The sequence below is a fragment of the Dermacentor variabilis genome, chromosome 5 (assembly GCF_050947875.1).
Source record: "Dermacentor variabilis isolate Ectoservices chromosome 5, ASM5094787v1, whole genome shotgun sequence".
NCBI lineage: Eukaryota > Metazoa > Arthropoda > Arachnida > Ixodida > Ixodidae > Dermacentor > Dermacentor variabilis.
The window spans coordinates 31026205-31040057 of NC_134572.1; the positions used below are offsets into that span (position 1 = coordinate 31026205).

The window sequence follows — 13853 nt, forward strand, 5'->3', positions numbered from 1 at the left end:
AATTTTATTCTTGAAGTGCAGTTCTATCGCGTTGCACGATGAACAACAAAATTGGCATAGGCATCCCTGCGGCAATCCCAGTAAAAGCATTACTGTTGAAAAAGCTGCCCTCAGCCTCCCCTTTCAGAAGATTGTCGAGGTGGCCTCAAACTGCAATCTCGCCGATGAGAATTCCTTGTCGCTTAGTCTGCAAAGTGCTCTGGCATGTCAGAGACAGACAGATGCGGCTTTCCTGCCTATTCTCTGCTTTCCCATTTACTTTGCTTCTCTGCAAAGCCATCTACAGTATCTGAAGTCTGTTTACGTTATTGTTGCCATCTTGCCGTCTTGCGGAAGAGGACGCCACGTCTGGCTGACTGCAGTGCACGGGCCGCCGACGAAGAGGTTTTCTCCTTCTGTGTGGCTCTGTGCTGTTGTGTTCATTCGCGCCAGCCTAAGAGCGCCAAACGAGATTAGGGCCTTCAAACCTTCTGCTTGTTCACACGTCTAGTGCACGCCTTGGGCAATTTACTTGAGCTTTTCCGTCTCTTTTCCTTTGTCGACGAAAGCAGACGTATATGAGGTAGAAGTGCGTGGCACACAGAGCTGAAACAAGCTGGGCTGAATTTGAGAGGAAGGTTTAGCTCGGGCGCTCCTCTCTAAATACACGTAAAAGGCACCACTGCACCAAATTTGGCGAGATTTTTTTCATTTAAGAGAGAAACTGAAAATCTAGTGACTATTTGTTTTGAGTTCTTGATTTAGATTGTCAACTTTTCATTAGATATTGGCAAAAATTGACAATTTTCAGAAAACGAAACTATCAAGTTTACAACTCCGTACATCGGCAAGGAAAAAAGTATATCACGATTCTGCAAATGGCATCCGATAGTACATCTAAAGCAGACAAAATTGATATGTTACACGCGAATTTAAAAAAAAATTAATAATATCTCAATACAGCTTTTGCAGAGCCCTTGTACACAACGTAACAGATTCACGTAAGACATAAATTGACGTATCGTATATGTCCGCTTTGAATCATCTAATGGATGTCGTTTACAGAACCGCGGTATCTGTTCTTGGTGAAAAGCCATTGATTTATAAACGTCGTGCGTCTACTTTTTCGAACTTCCGAATTTTTGACATTTCTTTCCACCAAATTCAGGCCCTAAATTGAAAATTCCCCTTACAACAGTCACAAAAAATGAACTGTCTAAAATGCAACAAATTTCATTGAAATCGGTCCAGAGGTTATCTCAGAGAAGCGTTTTTTGCGTTTTACATGTATTTGAATAAGGCGGCGTCGGAGCTGGGCCCGAACTAACGCTTCCTCTTAAAGGGCCCCTCACTAGGCCCCATAGGAAATTTTGATTATACTCTGGAAGTTATTACGTGTCCTCTAGGGAGCATTCTCCTGCAAAAACATTTTAAATCGACTCATTAACAGCCGACGTAGAAATATTTCAGTGCCGTCAACCGATGATTTCAGTAGGCGAGCTCCACTGCATAGCGAGACACTCTCTCCAGTCGGCCCGTCTAGCCTCCGCAAGCGAAATTCCTTCCTGGCGTTCTCCCATACCGGACTTCGAGGATCGCGTGACGCATACGTCACGGGTCCCGCCTTCATTCTCGCTTTCTTTTTTCGGCGTTGCGCACTTACGCGCAAGATGTTGTCTCGTTTTGCGCAGCGCACGATTTGGAGCGCTGTGCACAAGGACACATATGCATTACTAGCGGTATAATCCAGTGCTACACGAATACAGAGGCAGAACAAACGGATCGCAGAGCATGATCATGCGTTGGAACAGGGTAGAAAATGGCATACTTTCGGTACCTGCACACGTGACCACAGGACCGTGGCAACAAGCAGACGAAACGGAAGTACATCTCGCTGGCTTCGGTGCGAAGTAAAACAAAAAACACGCAGACATTGCGTTTGTGTGTTTTATCATTTCTCTAAACTTCAATTCGTCAGTTCCAGCAACAGATCACACAGATAACAGATGTCTTGAATAATTATCGAAGCCACGCGTCACCACAACTGACATCACACTGCGGACGCGACTACGTAGGCGCAGGTACACGAGTATGTCATCCTCCGGCTTGGAGCGCATCGGACGCGAGGACAAAGAAAAACGGCGTTCGGTTTGAAATTTCCAATCTTTCCGCGGCGCGTAGTGATGTAATACTTTGCAGACAGGATCGTTATCTCGCAATGTATGCTCTGCGCTTGTCAACTCAAAATGACCAGACATGGTGAGGGGCCCTTAAAGTAAAAATCAATGAAAGCAATATCTAAGATTTGCGTTTTGTGCGCTTTTTACTACTTCTATTGGTCTCGAGTGCCACCACAGGAGAGAGAAGCACTGCTATCACTGTGACCTAGTAAAATACATCACGTGACTCAGCTTTGCCGCCGCCAGCAACGCGAACTCTGCTCGCTGCCCTTCTTCCCGAAGGCAGTAATTCTGTTACTTGTTTGAACATGGTTTACTGCTCGGTGCCGCAGTGCCGAACGTATTCGAGCAGCCCGGTGTGAGCTTTCATGCATACTCCAAAACCAAGCAGCAGCGAGATGCGTGGTTGATAAAGCTCAGAATGGGGAAGCAGCCTAGCATTCATTATCGCGTGTGTAGCAAGCACTTCCGCGAAGAAGAGAAAGAGAGAATGAAGAGGAAAGGCAGGCAGGTCAACCAGATATGAGTCTCCAGTTTGCTACCCTACACTGGGGATGGGGGATAGGGGTTAGAAAGATGACAGAGAGGAAAACGCAAAAAAGGAAAAGCACGCACACATGGAGACACACACACAAAAGGCGTTCCAGTTAAAGTCGTTCACACAGACCGGTAGATCGCAAAAAGCGCAATAGCGCTTGCACGGCCTTCTTCTGTGACGGTAGGTCCTTTCGATGTTGTAGAATTCTTTTTTCGGATGGCGGTTTATCGTCCAGTTGGTCAAGTTCGTGGCGAAGGCATGCCCTCTGTGGACTGTACTGCGGGCAGGCGCACAAAATATGGCCAATTGATTATTCATGGCCGCAGTGGTCACAGGTTGGGGTATCGGCCATCCCTATGCGGAATGCATAAGCTTTGGTAAAGGCGACGCCCAACCAAAGTCGGTATAAAAGGGTGGCGTCTCTATGGCGAAGCTGTGATGGCGCTCAAAGACTTAGTGTGGGATCAAGCGAGTACAGTCGCGTATTTCTTAAATGTGGCTCATTCCACTGCGACGCGGTGCACTGCCGAGCAAGTAGGCGGAGCTTCCGTGCTGCGTCAGTTCTAGAAAGAGGAATTGGGACGTGCCGCTCCTCAGTATGGGCTGAGCGGGCAGCGTGATCCGCCCGTTCATTGCCGATAATCCCGCAGTGACTTGGAAGCCACTGGAAAGTTATTTCATGGCCTGCATCACTTATATGGTTTAACGTCGCTGTAATATGGAATAATAGTATAGCGTAAAGCAGCAAACGCAAAGAGTTAGCGTTAGCGTTAGCGTTGCGTGCACCACACTGCGCATGCGCTATACGTAGACGCTGCTGGAGCTCTTACGTATGTACGCTATTTTCAGGATTTAGCGTTGAACGCTAACGCACGCAAGGGGAGCCTTACGTACGGCAAGATTGCGGCGCTAGTCGAAGTGAGAGCAGCCCGCTTCGGATCTATCGAGTCGTCTGCCTGCACTGCTAGGCTCTATCCTTCCCCAATAATGCTCGTGTTCGCCTTAGATTTGTGTGATCATGCTTCGGCAGCGGCGCACAGGTGACAAATGGGCGTTGTTTGCGATATACGTCCTCGATTAGCCGAGCAGTAGGCTTAACTAGCGGGTTTGCTCATAAAGTTAGTAGAACAACTCTATGGGTTTGCTAAATGTGTTTGGTGTATCCGCCTCGAGATGGCGCCCAAGTGTATTTCGCTCGTTCGCTTGTTGTACAGCCGCATGTCAAGCCGATGCATGTCACGTTTTCCGCGGCAAAACACAGTAGTGTGGTCGGTGCTGTGGTCACAATGCGTGTGCGTTTTACCAACGACGACGACATGAACCTCGTGAAGGAGGTTTTCGCCTTGAACCCATTCGGACGGACGTCAAGGTGGGCGTCCGTTGCAAAAAATTTGAAAAAAGTGGGAAATCCGCTTTCTCGAAGCGAAATTGCCGGGCAAAACGTCCCCTCCGTAATAGCTTCGATGATGAGTGGATCTTGAGGACACGTAGAACCTGCGCGGTCGCTCTCGTTCCCGAAGCATGAGGGCGTCTATGTCATCCCAACTTAAAAAGGACACGTAATATGGGTCCCACAGAACACTCGATCGCGGCTTGCCAAGAATAATGAGTGTGTTTCGCGACTCTCGACAAAACAACGCTCAAACCAAACACCTACATACGTAATTAACGCAGCGACTGTGGCTTTCGATAAGTTTGACTTAGGGACAGACTTTCGGATTCGGCATTGGATAAGCTCGACATTTCGTGTGGATTTGGCTTTTCAGTACTTTGTGTTTTTACATCTAGATGGCGCTGCATTTGTTTGCGCTAACGTTAACGCTTTTCTCCGTTCCGCTATTCTAAAACACTACCTTGTGCCGCGCAGTGCAGTCTTTCTTTGCGTTAGCGTTGCGTCGCACGCTAACGCTAACGCAAGGATTTTACGCTATACTAAAACTCTCTATTAGTTGTTCGTGTGGTCCACGTCGTAAAGGTGACAGTAGAGACTGCAGTGCCGCCTTCGAATTGCAGAATATTGTCCACTTGTGTGGCGGTTCAGCACCAATGTGATGAAGGGCAGTAAAAAGCGCTGCGAGCTCTGCTGCCGTTGATGTTGTCGCGTGGGTCGTCTTAAATTTGATTGCTGTAGCTTTCTCTAGTATGACGATTGCGTCACGGTAGTTCTCGTACAAATGAAGTAGCGTGAGCTTTCTAAGGGCTAGTGATGATAGATCAGCTTTTTTCGAGATACCAGGTATTGCGAGGTTGATTTTTGGCTGAGCGAGGCACCATGGAGGGATCGAAGGTCTCGCAGCCGGAGTGAAACAAGCTGGCGATGATTCATCATATTCGGTTATCGTTTGGCTGAAAGATGTGTTTGGTCTCTCCGCTGGTAGAGAGGCTAAATGATGATGAGGAGTCCCGGCTAGATGCCTTATATGGGTCCTGAGTGCTTCAATTTCAATGTGAGTCTTGGCAAGGTGGTCTCTAGCGATTGCTATCGTAGCCACTGTTGAAGCACTCTGAGGCTGGCCTAGACAGATCCGAAGCACTTGACCCTGAAGACTTTGTATTGTGCGTAGATTCGTTTTACCTGTGTTGTTTACTGCTGGCAAGCTGTATCGCAGAAATCCTAGAAAAAGCACCCTGTACAGTTGCAACATGGCACTTGGCGACATTCCCCAGGTCTTGCCAGCGAAAAGCTTGAACAGGTGGCAGATACCTGTCAACTGTTTTTTCACGTATGATACGTGTGGGCTCCATGACAAGTCCCTGTCGATTATGACACCTAGAAACTTGTACGATCGGACCCTTCGTATTGTTTTTTTCATTTATCATTACACTGTAGTTTGCCATGGGTTTGTGTACGGTGTTGGAGCTAAAATGTTCGGCGAGTACGACATAGAACTTCCCGGGACTGTACGCATTGGAAATTATGGCGATTATCTGCGCCAGGCTCGAAAAGACGGTGCCTTGTTCCTGGAGCAGTGCCATCGCAGAAGTTTCCTGACCGGCCCTCGGACCATCCAAAACACACCGGGCGTCACCGGAATCAAGAGCTGGAGATAAGTACGTGGATGTTTTTCTCCGCGCTGCGTAATTTATGGGTGGTCACGCACAACGTGCGATGCGGATTTGCTAGCCTTTGTTAAGCGCTGAGTGCGTTTTTATTACGTAAAGTTTTTTTTATTCTTGGGAAAAGCGTACGTGCAGCATCTCGCACAACGGAGACATTGTGAAGCAGTTCTCTCGTAAGCAAAAGCGGTTCGTTGGTTTTTCGTGTTTACTTGTGTGGTTGTTCGGCTCAGTTTTCATTGGTGAAGCACTGCATTATAGTTATATGGATCGCCAGCTACCTGTGATAAGCTAGTGAGCGGGGCAACGTCGAATAATGTTCTGTTACGACTAATTTGAACTGTGCAGCGCTGGCTGTTGGCAGCATTACGCGGAAGCAGCCGTGCTTTTATGTGAATCTTTCGTGTACCTTATAGGCAAGCATTTACGGTCTTCCGCACACGAGGATTGACCGTTGATGAATTCAAAGGGAGGTTTTTCGGGGAGTAGTAGAGGGTTCAGGCGAAGTGATAAGAAAAGCAATGTAAAGGAAGGTTGAGTTAGTCCTACACATGCGCAATCTAAGCAAGTCACTGTCATTTGCTAAGAATGTTTGCAGCTGGCTCTGATGTACTTGTGATGTGTTAACATGTAACGAAAAAAAAACAAGTAAAATTTCACCGCTTAAACGCTATGGTTGCTACATCTGCAGATAATCGCCCGTTGGCAGAGGTGTTTGCCAAGAACAAAGAGGAAGCAGTGGACAATGAGCCACAGCCCACCACCAGCCCAGCAGAATTCGTCGACGAACTGCTGACTGCTGCTGAAGATAATGGTAAGCATATTTTACCATACAATTGAATTTCTGCTTTCAAAGTTTATTTAAATTCATTCTTCATGCTTCAATCGCTCTCATCGACCTTGGAGTACTGATGGCAGAGATTGGTATCCAGGTTGACACATCAATACCGCAAGGAACCAGCAACTAGGCAGATCAAACGTTCAAGATGCCAAAGCCCTCAATGTGCTCGCTGGTGCTCCATGTCACGAACACTTCTACAATTTATGTGATCTCTATAGTGAGAGCAGTATGCTAATGCAAGCGAAAAGCTTTTGCATTTCTAATGAAGATGCAGTGCTCCTGAGTTTAACTAAGTTGCGCCACAACTTGACGTTTTCTTTTCTTGGTGTGCATTTTGATGTTCACAGCATCAAATATTTTAAAGTCTACTGTCACCATACTTGGAGAAATCCTGAAGAAGGCAGTGTACTGGCCAACTAGGGAAGCCGTAGTAGATAATTTGACTGTGTACTTCAAGGACTGTCCCAATGTAAGAGCAGTTCTAGACTGCACAGAAATCCCATGTCCACGACTGAAGGACATGGAATCTTGGCTATTGACTTACAGCCGGTACAAATGCATCCACAGAGCTAAGATATTAGTGTCTGAAACCCTATGTGAGCCCATAAGCTATGTTAGTCAAGCGTACGGGGGAACGGCTTCAGACACCCACATAACTAAGGAAAGTAAAATACAGGAAAAGTTCCTTTCATTTATAGCATCCTGGTTATCAAAGGCTTTATTATTGATCAGCTCTGCCTTAAGCATCATGTGACACTGGTGCCTCCACCATTTTTACCCAAGCAGAAGCAGTTTTCAAAGAAAAACGCTAAAAGGATCAAAGCATTGCAGCTGCTCGTGTACATGTTGAGCGTGCTATTCAGTGCATGAAAATATTCAAGATTTTGTGAGGGAGCTTTGCAATCGAGCTTTTGCTTATATTTATGATATTACACACATTGTAGCTTGCATTGTCAACCTTTCCAGGCCCATTCTTAGCCAGGACAAATCTTTATTTCAATAGCCTATTTCAACATTGTAAGTATGAATCGGTGAAAGTTGTTGCGCACGACACAGCACTTGTATGCACATGATCAGCTGGCATTGTTTTTGTGTATGACAGTGGTAGGGGGTTGGGTTGTATGTGGTCGGTTACATATATTTTGTTAGATAACTGGTTGTATATATATTACGAGATGTTTTATTACATTGTGTCAACACATCTAGAGTTTTTTTTCTCGCATGCCTCTTTGTATTGTACATAATTCAAGAAAGCCCAGCCTGATAAAGCACTTACGTGAAGTCATGGTTAGGGAGAGATCAGCTTTCACCTCAGCTCAGTGACACAGGGACAAAAGAGAAATCGCTGGTATGGCTAACAAAAATTGCAGGATAGTCACAAGAGTGAAAAACATGAATGTGTATAAACTCTAGGTGTGTTGTGGGAACAAAGAACATTTCATATACATTTTAGTTTTGACTTCTTATTTTATTGTAGCGACGATAGCCTTGGAATGGCTAAAGTGGATTGTATGCTGAATGTTTTTAAATAAATTTGTGTTTTGAAAAACAAAGTCAAGATACCTTCCTCTACATATGTCGGATCCAAGCTGATTGGCGAGTTGCTGCATCAAAAGTTTTCGAATACACTTGAAGAACTCGCTGTTGTTTGGTTCAATGTTGGAGTTGCCCAAAAGGAGGACGGGTTGATTGTCCAGTTCCAATAGGCACATCACCCACATTTTAAAGGTATAAGCATTCTGTGCGTACCTTGTCTTACTGGTAAATGGACGCACCTGCCGCACTGTTGCCATGTTGATGTCGATGTCCACAGCAATGCACACCACCTGTAGTGTAAACTCATGTTCTATACAAGTCTCCGAAAAAGGCTGTACAGAGTAGATCCTCAGTAAGCGGTCACGACAAGCACCTGCTGCACACGCCACCAAGTGGTGTACATTGATTTCTGTTATGGAGAGGGAACGCAGTTGCTGGTGCGTACCCGTGCACTTTCACGAAACAGATTGAAGGCAATGTGATGGAATTTATGTAATCTTTTCTTTGTGCCAATTGGTTTTGTACCAGTTAACACTTGTTTTAATGCGAGCTTACGGTGGAGAAATTTCGTAAATAATGTGTGGCACAACATAAGACAAAAGGAAGTACACAGATCTCTGTGCATCATTACAGAAAACCACATCAAAGGGCGCAGAAAGGAACACAAAGTTGGCAGCATCTTGTGAGAGAAAGAAATCAGCGCTGCTTACTTTGCACAGTCCCGTTTTGACGTGCACTTGGCAGTAATATTTCCTTGTTTTCAGGTACAGCTTTCCATTGTCGCTGCTCATTTCCTTTACTTGGAACCTTTCCAAACTACGCGGACACTGAAATTCTAAAATTCTGCGTGGGTAGCAGTCGCAGCTAACTAGACCATCTGGGCTAGCAGCAATGCATGGGTAGCCTTCTGAAATTAGGAGGCCACTGTTTAGAACTTGCTTTCGGTAGCCTATGCAAGATTCATAGGTCACTATTGCTGTTGTCTCTACCGCAATGCCCCTAGCCATCGCGGCGCTTTTTATGGAGTGCGCCCGCATCACACTTCTTAACAGAGATCGCACATCATGTGGACCCATTGTTCTCAGCCTGTGCACTCTTGTGTACCTGGCATATGCAGTTGACCAAGTTATCAATCCTTTCCTGTACTTCATCCAATTGGGTGGCTTTGCTTGCTTTAATGTTAGACTGAACGTTTTATCTGTGCATGGTTTTTAATGTATCAGTAAGGTATTCATAAATGTCCTTCACAGAGATTGTGCCAGCCGCAAGGGCCACTTTCATTGCCTGTACCAATGGTGGTAGCTTCCTGAAGGAACAATCGTATGCTGGAGGGGCTGTACTGTTGCATGTGTTCTGCTGGTGGGTCAGCAGAGGTACTGAACAGTGTTCTTCGCTGGACCTGGTCGACCTTTTAGACGAGTGTTGGCTCCCCGCGAAAAATCAGATGTCAAAAAGAAACACATAGTAAAGTATCCATAAATTTTGTTCCGTATAAAGAGACGAGATCAAGCTGATCACGCTATCAAGAAAAACATGATTGCTCCTTATGTGCCTTTTTGATAGTGGCTAACATGTAAAAGAACAGACTGAAGCAAACAGCCCAGCTTTGAAGAGCGCCACGACAAATAAAATGAATAAAGCAAAAACAAGGAATAGGCACCATGCCTTTTCAAGTATGACCCACTGGCCCAAATATTTGTGTGTTTTAACGTATGGTACAGTACAAGTAATTGAATATATCAGACTCTAATCACTTTGGTCAAATTACAGACTGTGTTGACTGGCAAAGTACAGGTGACGTGTATGGCAGCTGGTATAAGAGCCTCACGAGAATGTCCCCTTCAGGAAGCAGAACATTGGTTTTCCTTGGCTGAAACAAAGCACAAATGCGAAACAATTTTCAGGATCCGCCACCTGATCTGCATCAGCTATAAACAGATAAAATTATAGTTTATTAAAACTTCACATATATATCAGTTATTTTTTTTATTCGGTATAAACATTCTCATGCGGTGGAGCATCCAAACAACGTATTGGAATATGCATTGATTTACCTTTTTCACATACGGCGAGTCAATAACTTTTTGTGGTGCATACTTCCATGCTACGCCTGCCTTCTGGGCTTTGCTCCTCAAATCATTCTGTCCTCAAATGAGTTGAAGACAGAACTTCAAATATCCGTTTGGCATGTATGTGCAGAAGCACGGCTATCGTACGCTTGCATTTGTGTTGCCTATAACATAGTGAACTATATGTTAACATGCAGAAGTAAACCTAAATTCTGTAATTAAAAAGCGCGCCTTTTATAGCCTCCTTAGTTCAATATCAATGGTAGGATAGTTAGCTTGTGCAAGAAATAGACGCATGTTTATGCATGCAATATGTGCATAGGCTATGCAAAAGCAAGGTGCAAGTGAAAATTCAGTGTTGCACAGAAATCAATGCTCTTTCTTCGAGTGAGGACATGCGTTCATACTCTGATTTGCAACTACATGATGCGGTCTCCACTTCTCGGCCCTTGATCATGACCTCGACCTCCTGGGGTGGAAGGTTTATTCCAGATGTTTGCAGCACAAGGGCGGCGAGAGTGACTTTGACCTCATGCTCTTCTTTTACGCTACATATTCGAACGTGGTCAGTTTCATACACTTGCCTCTCCTTCTCTCAGTAGCCGTGATGTGCTGAACTGCTGGTCAACGAACTGGTTGATGTGAGAGACCGGCAGTTGCTGAAAACGAAATATGGGGATCGTAATGAAGAGTCGAGCAAGCGATGCACACAGGGCTTGCAGAGTGCTCACTTTATATCACATCAGTCAAAATACCCTGCGCAGAGAAGTGCAACTACCGGAAGCATTGACAGAGGGAGAAAAATATAAACGGTTGAAGTTCCACTTTTTAAAATATACCGGTGATAAATAATCGTCTCACAGTAATTCCGGCGAAAGTGGGAAGCCGTACTCGCCATGACGAATGCTGCGAACAGTACTGTTATTGCGGCAAAAGTGCGTACGGCTACCGTTATTAAAGGTCATGCATGCGAACTAAATTACCTGTCGGGAACTGAAATGCTGCAGCGGAGCGCCAGAGCAAGAGGATCAGCGCAGCAGGTGTTTAGAAAGGACTGGAGCGCACTGTGCTTGCGCCACGAGCGCGCGCCAGCCAACTTGATTTTCAGAATCTTTCGCAGTGCTCACCAAGAGCGCATACCTTTAGCGCCTGCGCATAGCGGTGTCGGTGCGCTACGAACCGATATCAGAGCATCATATGTATCGCGCATTTATTTAAGCGCTCAAAACTAGCACGAAGCGTTGCCGTGTATCATGCACGGCAGTCAACGCAAATCGATAGCTTATTTCTCGGCCGCGCACCGTTCGCGCAAAAGCAAAAGATTAGTGCGCGCAATTACGCTTGCCTCAGTAAACGTAAATATACACGAGATGTCTGAGTGCTTTCAGTTACAGATTATCAGGTACATTTCATAACAGCTCACCTTTTACGCGAGTGGCTTCTTCTCTTTCGTCGTCCGTGGCGCCATGTGCACACGCTCCGACGAGAGTGGACGATACGGCGATGCCGCACGTTGGCTCGCAAAAAAAAAGCCTTTGTTGGCCTTCCCACCAGGTTGTTTTGCAGCTAAGACGCACATGTACAACGCTTGCAACATAAAGGCAACCATGACTGAACGGGCTGAACCACTGGAGGCGTTGAACCGTTCGCAGTCGGTATCACGTGATGACGTTTCTACGTCACGGAGAGATTCCGGCAGACGGCGCCACGGTAAGTCCTCGACGCCAATATTTGGCATTGTTAATTTTCATTTTTCCGGCCAATAGCGTTCTCATACCTCCCACATTTTAGCTTCTTAGTGTGTCGCCTTAAAGGACCCCTCAGCAGGTCTGACCATATTGAGCTGACAGGCGCGGAGCATACAATGCGCCCTAAAGATCGGGCTTGCAAAGAATTACATCGCTACGCACCGCGTAGAGGTCTGAAATTTCAATCCGAACGCCGTTTTGTCTTTCCCTCGCGGTGACCGTGCTCCGACTGGCCGGTGACGCAGCCGTATTCCTGCGCCTACGTAGTCGTGTCCGCAGTGTGACGTCGCTCGTGGTGGCACGTGAATTCAAGTATTATTCAAGACAACATGTGTTATTTGTGTGATCTGTTGCTTGAATTGACGAATTGAAGTTTACAGAAATAATAAAACACACAAACGGAATGTCTGCCTATATTTTGTTTTACTGCGCACCGAAGCAAAAGAGATGTACTTCCGCTTCGTCTGCTTGTTCCGACGGTCGTGCAGTCACGTGCGCAGGTGCCGAAAGTATGCAATTTTCTATCGTGTTGCAGCGCGGGCTCATGCTCTGCGATCCGCTTGTTCTGCCTCTGTATTCGTGTAACACTGAATTATACCGCTAGTCATGCATATGTGTCCTTGTGCACAGTGCGCGAAACGAGACAACAGCTAGCGCGCAGGTGCGCAACGCCGAAAAAAGAGGGAGAATGAAGGCGGGGCCCGTGACTTATGCGTCACGCGATCCTCGAGGTCTGGTATGAGAGAACGCCGAGAAGGAATTTCGCTTGCGGAGTGTCTCGTTAGCATAACTGCGAGTCGGCCTAGTTGGAACAGATTCATTTTAAAACTTTTTGTGCGCAAACAAACAGGGACGAAGAATAGGAGCAACACAAGGACGAGCGCTTTCTTACAAACTGCCTTTATTTTTGAAGAACCACCTGCGTAAATACCGGCAGATCTGCGGTATCAAGTCAAGAGAGCACGTCATTAGTATATATAACACTTGCGATAAAAAAGACGTGGGCAAAAGCCACCAGGTCAACATAAAAACAGCAATGTGCATGAAACAACCACTTACAAAAAATGCGTTAAAGATGTGACGATAGAAGCGAATTTTCTTCATCCAACAATGAAACAGAAGGATGGCTGATGCATTTTTCTTTTTCTTCTTCAATCCAGCGTGCTTCCACAATTTCCCTCGCGGTTTGATTCCTATGCCTATACAAAATGTCGGTGCTACTAAGGCAAGGTAAACAATCATGTTCTTGGCAATGCATCGCCAAATGCGTACTAGGGCGACCTTTCAGACTAGACAAGTGCTCCCTTAACCTCGTGTTAATGCATCTCGGAGTCTACCTTACGTACATATGACTTCACGTCATAGGAATCTGATAAACAACGTTCTTCGCGCAATCAACAAATTGATTCTTGCGCGGATGCTTAACACTAGATTCTTTCTTTACATCATCCTTACTTTCGAACTTCTTTTTAACCTTAGAGCACACACTACCTATTTTGTTTTTTGCCGAAAATACAACTTTTACTGCATAACTACCAGCCACCTTTTTAAGCCTGTGTGAAAGGCCGTGCACATACGGAAACACTGAAACCTTGGAAGCTACATCCTTCTGCCTTTGATTCATTGTGCATTGTCCTTTATCGTTATTAAGTTAATTCATTAGTCTAGCGCATCAGCGTCACAGCGAGCGGGTACCCAGCCTTTCTCAACTTATCAACTTGCTCAAATAATGCAATTTTTAGAGAGTGGTGATATCACTTCAACAACGCTGACCGGAAACACGAAATGACTAGCCCATTATTTTCAAGCCTGGAATGGTTTGAGGTACAGTTCATTAGCGGTTCATTGGCGGTTTTTAACGGCAAAAACCCACAAGCAAGAAATTCCGTTTTGGCTAATTGTGTC

The 13853-nt window shown here is 45.7% G+C and overlaps 1 pseudogene; it reads left to right on the forward strand.

Moving 5' to 3' along the window:
- The first annotated feature begins 6426 nt into the window (after window positions 1-6426).
- Window positions 6427-7598, forward strand: LOC142583476 (uncharacterized; annotated as a pseudogene).
- The last annotated feature ends 6255 nt before the right edge of the window (window positions 7599-13853 follow it).